The sequence below is a fragment of the Dromiciops gliroides genome, chromosome 4 (assembly GCF_019393635.1).
Source record: "Dromiciops gliroides isolate mDroGli1 chromosome 4, mDroGli1.pri, whole genome shotgun sequence".
Classification (NCBI taxonomy): Eukaryota; Metazoa; Chordata; class Mammalia; order Microbiotheria; family Microbiotheriidae; genus Dromiciops; species Dromiciops gliroides.
The window spans coordinates 53,754,305-53,768,634 of record NC_057864.1 but is presented as its reverse complement, the minus strand read 5'-3'; the positions used below and the strand labels follow the sequence as shown (position 1 = coordinate 53,768,634).

The 14,330-nt window shown below is 39.6% G+C and overlaps 1 protein-coding gene across 1 annotated transcript in view; it reads right to left on the bottom strand.

The window, feature by feature from the left end:
- The window catches only part of DDR2 (discoidin domain receptor tyrosine kinase 2), a 214,340-nt gene that overhangs the window by 176,738 nt on the left and 23,272 nt on the right, over nt 1-14,330 (bottom strand). Inside the window, exon 2 of the mRNA XM_044003928.1 lies at nt 10,432-10,617. The gene's annotated coding sequence lies outside the window, so the exon portion shown is untranslated. The remainder of the gene's footprint in view (nt 1-10,431; nt 10,618-14,330) is intronic.

Here is a 14,330-nt window from a genome sequence, read left to right as displayed (position 1 = left end):
TTCACATATATTTGAGATGAGAGAGACTGCATTCATTTAGGGCAGTCAGAGAAGCTTTCATGGAAAACATAGCACCTGGGCTGAAACTTGAAGGAAGAAAATAATTTTAAGAAGTAGAGATAAAGAAGGACTATGTTACAGATTTGTGTGAATGGGAAAGCACAGAATGAGACAGAAACAGCTAGCCCACTTTATCTGGAATATAGTGAATGGAAAGAGAAATGAATGAAATAAAACTCGAGAGGTACATTAGAAGAACCATATTGTGGAGGGCCTTAAATTGTTTCTATTTCATTATTTAAAGTAATAAATAATTATATATTTTAAAATAGTGATTTGTACATAATAGATTTTCAGTTAAATATTTTATCCCATAAATTGAGAATAAAATAATTTCTTAAAAGGTAATAGGGAAACACTGGGTCAGAAAAGTGACCTCATTAGACTTGATTGGATAATTCTATTGGATGTCCATGGTTGTTTGATTGATTACTCTTTGCCTCCTTTTCCCCAGGTTGTTCTAAATCCCTGACTTTCTCTGCCTTCTTACACAGGACCTCTGCTCATACCATCCCACCTCAACCCACTCTGGAGTTATACAAATTTCTAATTTATCTAGGTTGTTTCATTGTGCCCATTCTCTACCCCTCCGGATGGCGAATTATCATTGTGGTTGGTCTGTATGACACAGAAGTAGCTCCCCACTATGCCCAACGTTCCAGCCCCTTCCAAGGCAGAGAAAGTCCAGATACATTTCTTCAAATTATCCTGGTTTTCATGTTCTCTAAATTGGAACTGAGCCAAATCGATTCACAGAATCCTGGGTTGTATCTGGCAGTAGAATTTGTTCAAGGAGTTGTGTGTTCTTGTCTTCCTGGCTCTTCTGGACAGAAATCAAGAAGAGGAGAGGAAAAGGCAAGAAGATTGTTGTTCCATTGTGTCAGACTCTTCATGACCCCATGGACCATAGCATGCCAATGCTGTCTATGGGGTTTTCTTGGCAAAAATACTGGAGTGTTTTGCCATTTCCTTTTCTAGTGGATTATGTCAAACAGAAGTTAAGTGACTAGGCCAGGGTCACATAGCTAGTAAGTATCTGAGGCCAGTTTTAAACTCAGGTCTTCCTAACTCCAGGCCAAGGGTTCTATCCACTGCATGGCAAGAAAACTGACAATAGATTGTGATGGAATAATTATAGGAAATGACAAGCAGGATGGTTCCAGGAAGGCCTGGAAAGACTTTTATGAACTGATGTACAGTGAAGTGAGTAGAACCAGGAGAATGCTGTGCACAGTAACAGCAATATTGTTTGATGAAGAACTGTGAATGATTTAACTATTCTCAGTAATACAATGACTCAAGACAATCCCAAAGGACTAATGATGAAGCATACTATCTGCCTCCAGAGAAAGAACTGATATTGATGGAACACAGACTGAAGCATGTTATTGTTCACTTTCTTTAATTTTTTCTTTTATTCAAGTTTTCTTATACAAAATGACTAATATGGTAATGTTTTACATAATTGCAAATGTATAACCTATATCTGATTGCTTACCGCCTCAAGGAGGGGGTAGGGGAGGGATAGAAGGAGATATAAAATTTGGAACTCAAAACTTTAAATAGAATGTTTATTATTTTAAAAAAAAGAAAGTAGGCAATAATAACACAGGTGGGATGTGATAACAAGTCTAGCTATATGGTACAGTAGATAGAGGGCTGGTCCTGGAGTCAGGAAGACCTGAGTTCAAATCTAGCCTCAGACATTTATTAGTTGTGTGAACCTGGGCAAATAACTCAATCTCTGACTGCCTCAGTTTCCTCAAATGAAAAATGGGGATCAAATCACCTATTCATAGGGTTTCTGTGAGGATCAAATAAGACAATATTAGTAAATCACTTAGCACAGTGTCAGGCATACAGGAGACAATTAATAAACGCGTGCTCCTTTATATTCCCTTTTCCCTCTTGGTGTCAGACTCGCAATCCAGATCATAATCAAGTAAATCTGACTACCTATGGCTGACTTCATATCTGTAGGACCTCAGGCCCAAATCTTTGGGCAGGAAAATCCTGGGCACTATAGAAGTCCCAAATATCAAGGAATCAACAAGCCTGTATTACTCGGTCCACATGCCAGGCTCTATGTCAAACACTTCCTTGAGGAAGTTTTGGAGAAGGGAACTAGTAAGGAATTTTAACCCATATACTCTTCAACTAGAAGCCTCTGGAATCATAATAATAGCACATTTCAATGTATATAATGCCTCTCCATTTATTATTACATTTTATCCCGGTGATGATGAATGAATGAATGAAAAGCATTTATTAAGCACTTACTATATGGAATTGAGAAATAAAAGAAGAAGAGATCCAAGTCCCCTCAGTTGGCACTAACGCCATAGAGCATGCACTACTTGGCTTCTGGTCGACTCAGAGATGAGGTCATAGAATGTTAGAGCTGAAAGGAACGGTAAATATCGTCTTTTCCAAATGCCTCATTTTGAAGACAAAGGAATTATGGCCAAGACAGTTGTGAAGCATCTTGACCACAATGGCTCCCAGCTAGTCATTGGTAGATCCAGGACTCCAAGCCAGGTTTTCATTTTGCCAGGCCTGAATATCATACTGCAGTGAGCATGAAAACCCAAGATATTGCCCCTCCTGGAACCAACCCACCTCCCCTCCCAGCCCCACCCTCAATGGCCTTACGTTTGTGGAACAGATGCTTTGGTGCAGGCTCCCTTTCTTAATAACTCTTGCTTGGCCCCAGTTGCAGAATGGCTGCCTCCTGTCTGTGTGCCCAGTTATTCTTGGAGCTTGAGTGTGCCATCATTTTATAATTCAGAAACCCCAAATGAGACACAGGCAGTGGGGTTCTCTGGGGGAATTGAAGGACTCCAAAGCCACATCACTGTCTGAGTCTGGCTGTCTCAGGGAAGGGGGGTAGAGACAGGGGCTGCTATACAAGAGGAAAACCTAGGCTCTACCCAAGCCAGATGAGGCTCCCTTCCATCTTTTCCCATTCTTCCTCTCCCCATGGAATGCCCCCATCCTTGGGCAAGCTTAATGCAAACAGTGAATGGAAGTGACTATTGCTGTTTGTTCCTTCATTCTTGTGGGTAAGGGACCAATTAATAAAAAGATAAGTTCCTTCAACATTTCTTTGAAGGAGGACAAGGGGGGATAGACTCACAGGCCATGGGATAGAATCATCTAGGTCTACTTGGTGCCCAAGGCTATACCTTTACTCTGTCTGACTTAAGACCTTTCAGCCAGGGTGGGATGATCTAAGTTGGCTTCTACAGAGCTCGGGGTTGGGCAAAGCAGGACAATATCTGTAAAACAGGCCAATCACATTCCCCTTCTGTCAGGCTGCTGGGCAGTTTCAAGGGGTGACAGGCTTTCTCCTTGGGCTACTTTCATTTGTCTATGGATAGGGCTATGATTAGGAATTTTTCACCCAGGACAAAACTGATTTCAGGGGAATAGGTGTCTGGTAGAGTAAAAATGGTGGACGTGGTGTCACAGAGGACAGTCTGCTACAGTCAGCGGGAATTGGTCATGGCAACACAGAGAACTGTCTGATTGGAGGGAGGGGTAGCAATGCAGATGACAGTGTAACTATGGGTGTGGTTGCATCAAGAGAAAGGGTAACCTATCTTTCAAAGAGTTAGGGATTGAGGGGGAGAGAAAGGCCCTAGGAGAGGGGGAAACATTGAGAATATCCCTGGAATGACTGCATCACACAGAGGCATGGGGAGGGAAAGCTCTGAAAGGTGAGGTACAGAGACCACAGTCACCACTACCATCACCCCATTTCAGAGGAAGCATACCACCTCTCCCCAGATGTCAGCACCTAGCATCAAATCCCTGGTTGTTGTCTGTTAATAACAGGGTAGCCTACGGTAAGTACGGTTTACACTAGAAACCGGTGGGAATGGGGGCAGGGGGGAGCCTAATTATCTTCTATAGGAGTTCCTGCAAGAGGTAGAATTATATCCCTCTAAGACAGCATGGTATAGTAGATAGGGTTCTGAATAGGAAGATGGGAAGATCTGGACTCAAAGGCCACCTTGGACACTCACTAGGTATGTGATCCTGAGCAATTCAATTAAATTCTCTGGGTCTCAGTTTCCTCATTTGTAAAATGAGAGGACTTGACTCAACACCTTCTAAAGTCCCTTCCAGCTCTAAATCTATAATCCTATGATCTTATATGGACTAAAGTGGTATCATTGTTGTTGTTGTTATTATTAGGAGGAAGAGAAGGAGGCAGAGGAGAACCACCAGAGGTGATGGAACAGAGGGAAATCCTGGATCAAAGCAATGCAAGGTAAAAAGGATAATAATAAGAAAAACAGCTCACATGTATATAACAAGGAGAAATGCAGGGAGAAATATAACAAGCAGAACAGAGGTCTGTACACAATGTTTGTCAATCTGACCAAAACCTTTAATCCGTCGTGAGGGAATATGGGGAAGTATGTCAAAATCTGGTAGCCCAGAGAAATTCACAATTATTGTATGTCAATTTCACAACAGCATGCTCATGCACATTCTGGATAATGGACAATGTTCTCATGCTTTCCCAGTCACCAATGGAGTGAAACAAGGCTGTGTGCTCGCTCCCATGCTTTTTAGCATGTGTTTTCAGCTATGTTGTCAGATGCTTTCATTGAAGAAAAATACAGCATCAAGGTCAGCTACTACACTGATGGTAAATGATTTAACTTGAAAAGGCTACAAGCCAAAACTAAAGTGGAAGAAGAGTTGGTGCATGATTTTTTTTGTTCACAGATGATTGTGCACTCAATGCAGCCTCTGAAGCTGAGATGCAACCCTTAAGGTATGGACTGATCCTTTGCTGCTTATGCTAATTTTGGCCTAACAACTGGCCTAATCAAGAAAACACAGGTGCTTCACCAGTCAGCACCACATCGTCCATATGTGGAACCATTGATTAGAGCAAATGAAGAGTTTTTGAATACTGAGGAGAAGTTCACTTATCTTGACATTATGCTTTCTAGGGATGTACACATTGATAATGAGGTTGATGCATGCCAGAGCTAGCTCTGTTTGGGAGGCTCCAAAGGAAAGTGTTGGAGAGAAAAGGTTTTAGACTGACTACCAAACTGAAGGTTTAGAGTCACTGTGCTGACCTCATTGTTGTATGCCTGTGAAACATGGACAATATACCATCACCATGCCAGGAAACTGAATCTCTTCCATTTGGGTCATCTTAGGAAGATTCTGAAGATCACGTGGCAGAATGGGGGACCAGACACTGAGGTTCTTTCTTGAACTAAACTTCCAAACATTCAAACTCTATGGCAGAGAGTACAACTCTGATGGGCTGTCCATATTAGAATGCCAAACATATGCTTGCTGAAAAGACTATTTTATAAAAAATTCACAAAAGGCAAGTGCTCACATGGTAGTCAGAAGAAGCAACACAAGGACACTCTCAAGTTCTCTCTTGAGCACTTTGGAATTGATTGCATGAAATGGAAGACACTGGACCAGGATCACCCAGCATGGTGTGCCCTGATCAAAGAAGGAGCCATGCTCTATGAGCAAAGCAGAATTGAAGTAACTCAAAAGAAAAGTAAGATGCACAAATTTCATGAATCCACCCCAAATGTTCACATGGATTACTTGTGCCTGACCTGTGGTAGAGCCCTCTGAGCTCATATTGGTCTGATCAGTCAGACACACTGTGACTTGACTCTAACATAATGATGTCATTTTGGTCCTCTTCAGGAACAAGAGACAACAACCAACCAACCAACCAACCATTAATATCTCCATTTCACAGATGAGAAAACTGAGGCTTATAGCAATCCTGGGAAATTAGGAGATGGCCTAATATTAGAGGAAGAAGATGCTACAATAGTTTATCCTATTTGGCCCCATCTGGCAGAACTAAGCGACAAAATGAGGACAAAAGTTGCAAGAGGCAACCTGTCATGAGGAAAACCTTCCCAACGATCAGAGCAAAACTTATAGGAACACTTGGCCAGTGTGTTATATAATGATTTTTTTCAGAATATAGGTTAGATTGGAAAGCCAATAAAGTCTCTTCTTACTCTGAAATCCCATGAAGTTACAGAAAGGCTTATTTTTGCTCAACAAAAGGGAATACATCTTTTTCTACAATTCTAGATTGTCTAAGTCTAGGTCATTTTTGTTAGTACCAGCTAGGGCTCATCAGGCCTATATATTGAAGATAGATTGAAAAGTAGACATCTTCAAGTAATAATTCTTGACTCTCCCATCACCATGGTGTATATTTCAGACTCCTTGACAAAGCATTTGACATCCTTTATCCTATGAGGACCTTAGACTTGTATTCTGCCTCACAGACTATATCGATTGACTCTCTATGAAATACATTGCCCTGAACCTGATCAATTGTCCTACTCTATTCCCTTTTTGGCATCTCTCATTAATGTTTCTTACCATGAGTGCAGGAAAATTTTCGAGATGAATTACAAAATCACAGAATGTGATAGCTCAGCAGCCATCTAAGCCCACCTCACACACAAAGGAACCCCCACTAGCACATCTCCAACAAGTGGCCATCCATTCTGTTGATGATCTTTAAGGAAGGTGACCCACCACATCCTGAAGCCATCCATTTCACTTTTTGATAAGGCTGTAGACCAGGATGCTAGTAGAATTGGGGTGGCTTAAGTTAGCCCCCACTCTCCCATACCATCAACCAAAACTGTTGTGCCCTAGCATGCTGCTGGGGCAGCTTGGGTTAGTGGATTTGATCAAGAAAATACAGAGACAGTTCTAGGATTCTGGCTGGGACCTCCTGAGACACATGGGAACTCCCTCGTGAACAGCCTTTGCTGCCTTGTGGATTGCTTTTACTTGGGGCTTACTGAATGTGCTTTTATGAATGAAATTTCCTATCCTACCTCTCAGGCTTTGAGTAGAAACATTACCAGAACAGAACATTCTAAGTGTTAAGAAGTTGTTTTCCTAATAGGATTAAATATACATCTTTTCAACTTCCCATCATGCCTAGCTCTGCTCTCTCAGTGTTACACATCAAGTAAGTTCTAAGCCAAATTTGAACTCATGACCATAAGCCTTCCTCAATCCAAGCCCAATGTTCTATCCACTGTGCCACCTGTTGAATCATGAATCACCTGAGCTGGGCTGCCACATTTAACAGTTGTGGCCATCTATACTGAACAACTATTTTGCAGAATTTCATTCATTTATTACTCCCAGTATTTATTGGGACTTCATCTATGTCTCCTTCCCTCGATCTCTTTGTTCTCTTCCTTCTTTCTATCTGTAACAATACACCCACAATAACTGTCTTTTCTCTAAATAATGGGTTCTGTATTCTGATCTTGTCTGCTTTAAATGGTAACTTAGCCAATAAAAGTTCCAAAATCTCTAATGTTGGGGCTTGTTCAGCAATTTGATCAAAATATCTCACTATCATATTTTGCAATATGTTGTGAATCATATCTCTGTTCCCAATAACTGGTTACAATTACAACATCCCCCTAAGGTTGTCCAAACATACAAGTCTGTCACCACCCCAGGCCAATCTTGTTTTATAATACTTCCCCACCGGAAGCTTCAAAGTCAGAAAATCAAATCCAAAAAACTCTTAAAGCCTTTTCATGGGAAAGAGATCATTTCTAGGCTACTCACTGCTGACTTTTAAAAAGATAGTTCCCAATAAATGAAAGAGAACTGATTTACAGTTGAAAACAATCTTTTCCCTTTTGTCAGACTAATTATGGTTGACAATGGTGCTCCTCTGAGACCTCCAATAAGTTTTCAAAATCCATTTTGAGAGTGAGCAAAAAGGAGAGAAACTAAAGAGAGAAAGGGAAAGAAGAGTTCACTGGGACTCTTTTCTGACTGGTTTTATACACAATGCTCCCACTCTCTGGTTCAATCTTTCATCCTATGCCACCCCATACAAGGTTTAACATCTAAACCAAGTGAACAGAATTGAATCCCAGCTCAGTCACTATCTTTCTACCTTACTATTTGCTGACCCCAAGTAAATAACTTCTCTCCTCTGTGACTCAGTTTTTCTCATTTGTAAAATGAAATGACTGACCAGGATGGTGTTCCAATGATAATAAAAACTAAGAAAGCTAAGGTAAATAAATGCTAGCCTCAAAATGACTCAGTAGGAGAATCTAATGGGTCCATCCTCTAAAGCCAAATTTGATCTTCTTCAAACTTCAAATAAAAGGGAATCTTGGGTGAAATCGATAAGGTGACCTATGGGTCTAAGGCATAGACTTGAATCTTGTTAATTCCTTTAAGCAAAAGTACATGTGTTGGTTTAGGAACTCTCTCTGCCAATGTGGATAGGCACCCATCTATAACATAGTTTTTGAGATTTGCTTAAGGATCACAGAGAATAAACGTAACTTGGTTACCTTCAAAAAACTAGTAAGTTTCAGGGCCAGTTTGGAAACCCAGTCTTCCTGACCCTAAGTCCAGTATTCTATCCACTAACCCCCACTGCTTCTCTAAGACAAATATGGGTTATGTTTATTTTTAAAACAACAACAACAACTGATTCACTCTTGTAACTGGCCATATGGGAGGGAGGAATAAGGACTGCAAGGACTGATTGTCTTTGAAAGGTAAAGCAGTGATTCATGGACAAATAATGTTTAAAGAATCCAACGGTAATAAAGAAACCCTGCAGTAGCTTTTGGTTAGTGGTTAAACAGTTATGAATTATTAATATGTGAAATGTACACTATGAAGGGCTAAACCTAAGACGCTTCTTGGTCCTCAGCACTAGGGAACCAAAAACATACAAAATACCTCTACAAATCATTCATAACCATAAGGCACTGCCAGACATTTGACTATTAATAATCACCAGGAGGAGATGTAATGGGAGTTTTTCAAAATAGTAAGTGGAGAGGAATGTGACCCCCACACACACACCCCACCCCAAAAGAAGGCCATGTGGTGAGTGGATTGAGTATGAAATCCAAAAACCTGAGTTTGAATCCTGACTCTGTCGAGCACTAGCTGTGTGACCTTAAGGCAAGTACCTCCACGTTGCTGAGCCCCAGTCTCCTCATCTATAAAATAGGACTAATAACACTTGAACAATCACCTTCACAGGGTTGTTGAGAGGATAATGTTTTGTAAATTGTCAAGCACTATATAAATGTCAGCTACTGCAATTCTAGCCTCCATTCATTACGGAGTTATTTATCGATCATGTACTATTTCCATGAACTCTGTCCTAGGCATTATGAGAGAGACAAAAAAGAACCAGAAGATATGGTCACTGCCCTCAAAGAGTTTACAACCTAGTTGAATAGACAAGAAAGTTCTTCACACATGCAGAACTAATTATACAAGATGTAGGATCATATATTTTCTTCAAGATGCTTCTTGTAATAACAGCTTTATGAGGTAGGTGCTATTATACTATTTTACAGATGAGGAAACTGAGGCTGAAAGAGTTTAGATGACTAGCCCTGAGGCAGCCTTCAAACTCAGATCTTCATGACTCAAATCTGATGCTTTATATACTATTCCATATAGCTTCTCCAAAGGGTCCCAGGAACCATCCTAACTTCCAGCAAGAATCCATATCTTCATAGGTCTCTTAAAGTCTCTAAGGCTATCCCAATGTAGTCCTTCAATACCTAGGCTAGCCTAGAGCCAATGAAGAACCCCAAAGATTGGTGGGGAGTGGGGAGAAGAGAAGTAAAGAGGGGTGGTATTCACAAAGACAAATTATTTTGACTATCACTTTTCCATTTAAAATAAATCTACTGGGGCAGCTAGGTGGCGCAGTGGATAGAGCACTGGCCCTGGAGTCAGGAGTACCTGAGTTCAAATCCGGCCTCAGACACTTAACACTTACTAGCTGTGTGACCCTGGGCAAGTCACTTAACCCCAATTGCTTCACTTTAAAAAATCAATTAATTAATTAATTAATTAAATCTACCTATTTGTAACTGGAAAAAATAAAATAAATCTAAAATAAATCTACCCCATTTCCATTAGATGTCTGTTATATACCCATCCCCCCACATCACATATGCCAGGAAAACTTGGTGGGAAATGGGAGGGGTATGAGTATCACAGGATTTAAAGTTGGGAAAGACAACCATCAGAAGATAAAAAGAACCATAGAGGACATCTAGTCTAATATCCACATTTCATGTGGTCCAGAAAATTAAAGTGACTTGCCTGAGATCATTTAAGTAACAGGGCTGACAGCAGAACTTGGAATCTCTGACTCCAAAGCCCACCATCTTTCCAGTAAACCAGTTTGAAATGAGAATGGTATATAAACCCTGAAAGGGCTCAGGTGCCAAAACTGTGTTACACACCCCCAACCACAGCTGGAGAACTCTCAAATCATGCAGGAAACTGGGGAGAATAGGTACCATCTACACTTACATTAAGAGGTGAAGAACATTCTCCAGAGGGTCGTGATGGATCCTCAGTGACTGGATGGACCAAATGGACTGCTTTCCTTTTCAATCTCTCTCTGCCCCCCAACAGAGGAGACACTGGCTTCCTTACTTCAGCACACAACCTCCGGGACTTCCTAGGGCACAAACCTTGGCCCTTTTGTAGGTCTCCCTTGGGAGAGGAAAGGAAATCAGTATTTCATACAGCCTTTGGGATTCTACATTTGCTGTGGATATTAAATATCTAATTGGATCACAGAAACAGAGGGAGGACCCTCAGAAAATAGATTAGGTTAGATAAGGGGGAACCAGAAGTTTTATACATCCCCAAAGATTCGTGGGGTTAAAATGTACTTTTAAGCAACTGAAATGAAGAAAAAACAGCAGCCAAAACTCCCTGAAATTCTATCTAATAGCAGGACATCCTGGGTATCCATCTGCCCTTATTTGTGAAGATCATTGAATAGGGAAAGATGGATTACAATAATAACAATAACTTATACTTCTATAGTATTTCAACATATACAAAGCTCTTTATTTATAGCACTCCTGTGAAATAGATGATGTCTGTAGTCTTTTCCTACTTTATAAAAGAAGAAACTGAGTTTTATAGAAATAAAGTGACTTGCCCAATATCACATAGCTACTGTGTGTTGAAGCCAGGATGGAGAGGCAATAGTTAGTCCTCTTAGTAAAGTGGGAAACCTTAGTAAACCAGCCTCTGCCAAAAATTTGTATGTTAAAGAGAAGGTTATCACTAGCTGCTTTGTAGTAGGATCTTTAGTAGCACTCAAGAAGTCTTTGTATTTCAAAGCTGCCATGAAAAAGCAGAGGTGCCCTGTGAGTCAGAGGGGATTGTTTTGTAGTGAAGATGAAAATTACTTCTTTCATTTTCTGAATGAATGTAGTTAAGCCCTGCATAGACCAAGAGAGGGACAGCATGTCTTTATGACTATTTTCAACCAAGTTCCAATACAGTCCCTATATATTTACACCCTGTTCACCGCCCCCCCTCCAAAAAAAGGTCTACAAGTTATAGACCCTTCTTAGAATATGGAGCATTGCATGATGAAAGGTACCACAAACCTTCCTACCTACCAAACCAAAGATATTCACCTGAAAAGTGAGGTAAACTATATATAAGGCATCCTAATCAATTATATCTTGGCAAGGACACAGTCCACAAAGACTATCATTATGCCATGAGAAATGAGAAATGTGAAGAATTCAGAAAAAACTTGAGCTATATGAATTGATGTAGAATGAAGTAAGCAGAATGAGGAAAGGAATATGCACAATGATTATAACGATGTAAATGAAAAGAACACTAAAGTGAAATCAAAGATGGCATAATTATAGTGAATAATTTTGGTCCCAACAGAAGAGAGAAGGAAATATACCTCCTCCTTTCACTGGAGATGATGGGACCATGATATAGAATGTGGCATACTCTGCTGGATGCAGTCAATATACTGATGAGTCTTGGCTTTTTATATTTCTTTGTTACAAAGGAAGGCTAAGAAAAAAAAGGAGCAGTGGTGTTTATATCACAGAGATGATTGTAGTGTAAAAACAAAAGGCATTGATACAACTTCTTAAGAAGAGAATACATTATACCAGTAACTTTGGATGCAACATTAAGCCAGTCATCATCCTCCCATCTATAAAATAAAGGGATTGGTTGAAAGGAGCTAGATCATCTCCAAGGCCATTTAAGGGTCCTTTTGTATCAATAGACAATTTATTCTTCAATTGAACTTCTGAATGTCTTCTCTAAAGTGATGGAAATAGCCTGACATTCCAAGTATCCTTTATGGAATCCCAAGAACTTCAGTCCAATAGTCCCCTAGGAAGAATGGTTTTCCATCAGGCTATGTGGCTACTACCCACAGTCTAGAAAGATGGAGCAAGGGATCCTAGTCCTAGAATAGACGGAGGTAAGGCACTCCACTCAAACACCAATTGCTCAACTGAAAATATTTTGAAATCCTACTGATCTTATTGGTGGAAACTAAGTCTGAAGGAAGACAGGTTCAGTTCCTGATTGATGTGGTTGAGAGAGGGGGATAGGAGGGAAAGGGTTTATTCAGGGTACAGATATGGAACCATTAGCCATTTTTTTATTATTATTAGCCATTTTTAACCATCAAAAGCCTAGAATTTGAAATCAGGAGACATGGGTGTAAATGGCTGTAAATCAAATTCTTGACATTACCTATATAATACAAGTCACTTATTCACTCTGATACCCAGTTTTCTCATCACTATAATCAATATATGTGTATGCACACACTCATTTCTGTATGGAAATCTCTCTTACCCAACATGGAAATAGGAAAGGAAGTAAATAAGAGAAAGGGGAGGAGATGATAAAAGGGAGGGAGGATTAAGGGAGTCAGTGGTCACAAGCAAAACGGACTTTGGAAGAGAGAACAGGATAAAAAGAGAAAAGGATAAACAGAAAAAAAAGAACGGAAGGAAATACACAATAATCATAACTGTGAATATGAATAGGATGAGATCACTCAAAAAATTAAAACAGGGAGAAAAATATATTAGAAACCAGAATACAAGAATATGTATCTAAGAAATACAGTTGAAGCAGAAAAATACAGAGTTAAACGATGGAGCAGAATGTATTATGCTTCAGCTGAAGTAAAAACAAAAAGGCACCGTTAGCTATCATGGTTATTCTCTTTTCAAATATTCCATGTGTGTCCTTTGGGTATAGCTAGCTTCTCAGGGAATAATAATAATTTACATATACTAACTAATGAGAAGGACCACAGAATAGTGTGAATGAATGATAAATAATTTATTAAATGTTTATTATGTGCCAAGCATTGTGCTAAAATGGTGGGGTCACAAATTCAAGCAAGCAAAGCTGTTTCTGTCTTCAAAAAGCTTCCATTCTGGGAATAAGCTAATACATAAAAGGGATATCAGAAATTGAGTAGAAGGGAAGGATTACCCAGAAGTGGCATGGTTTGGTAATGGCTGAGACAATGACATAAAAAATATCCTGGGCAAGTAAGACAAAAATCTCCCCATTCAAAGCCCAGGAATCCAGGGGTAGAGTCTTTGCCGTTCTGGAGAGATAGGATTGAGATGTCTCTTTCCAATAGAAAGACCACTAGGTCTGGAAATAAAAGACCTGAGTTCAGACCCTACTCTCTGCACTTCTGTGACCATAGATATCACTTAGCCTAGCCATACCTCAGTTTCCTCATCTGCAAAGGGTATAATGATAATAACAATAATAATAATAATAAATGTCATAAAGAGTTATTATGAGAATCAAACAAGATGCTTATAAAAGTGCCTTGCAAACCTTTAAGTGCTATGTGATGTCGACTATTATTAAGATCTGGGTTTGCCAGATATATAGATATATATGTGTGTATATGTATATATAATGCATATAAATATATGTGTGTACATATATTGTTTATATATATATACATGTGTGATGTAAAAATACATGCTATACACATATACTTTATACATGTATGTATATATGCATTGTGTACTTATATCATATATACACATACATATCAACTAGTAGGTATAGCTTGAGCAAATGCACAACCAGTTGGGTCCAGAATTAAGCATGACAAAATGATAGGGCTATGAAGCGTAGAAGAAATCATAAAGTTCCTTTAAGGACCCCACATTTCTCTCAAACATGGGGGCCTATGTTGGCTTAGTGAAGAGAGCCCTGGACTTAGAATCAGGGAGATGCAGGATCAAATCCTGCTTCACATCGTTACTAATTATGTGGTCCTGGGTAAATCAATTAACTTCTATTGCCTCAGTTTCCTCATCTATAAAGCGGGACGAATAATAGCACCTACCTCACAAGATTATAATAAGATTCAAATGAGA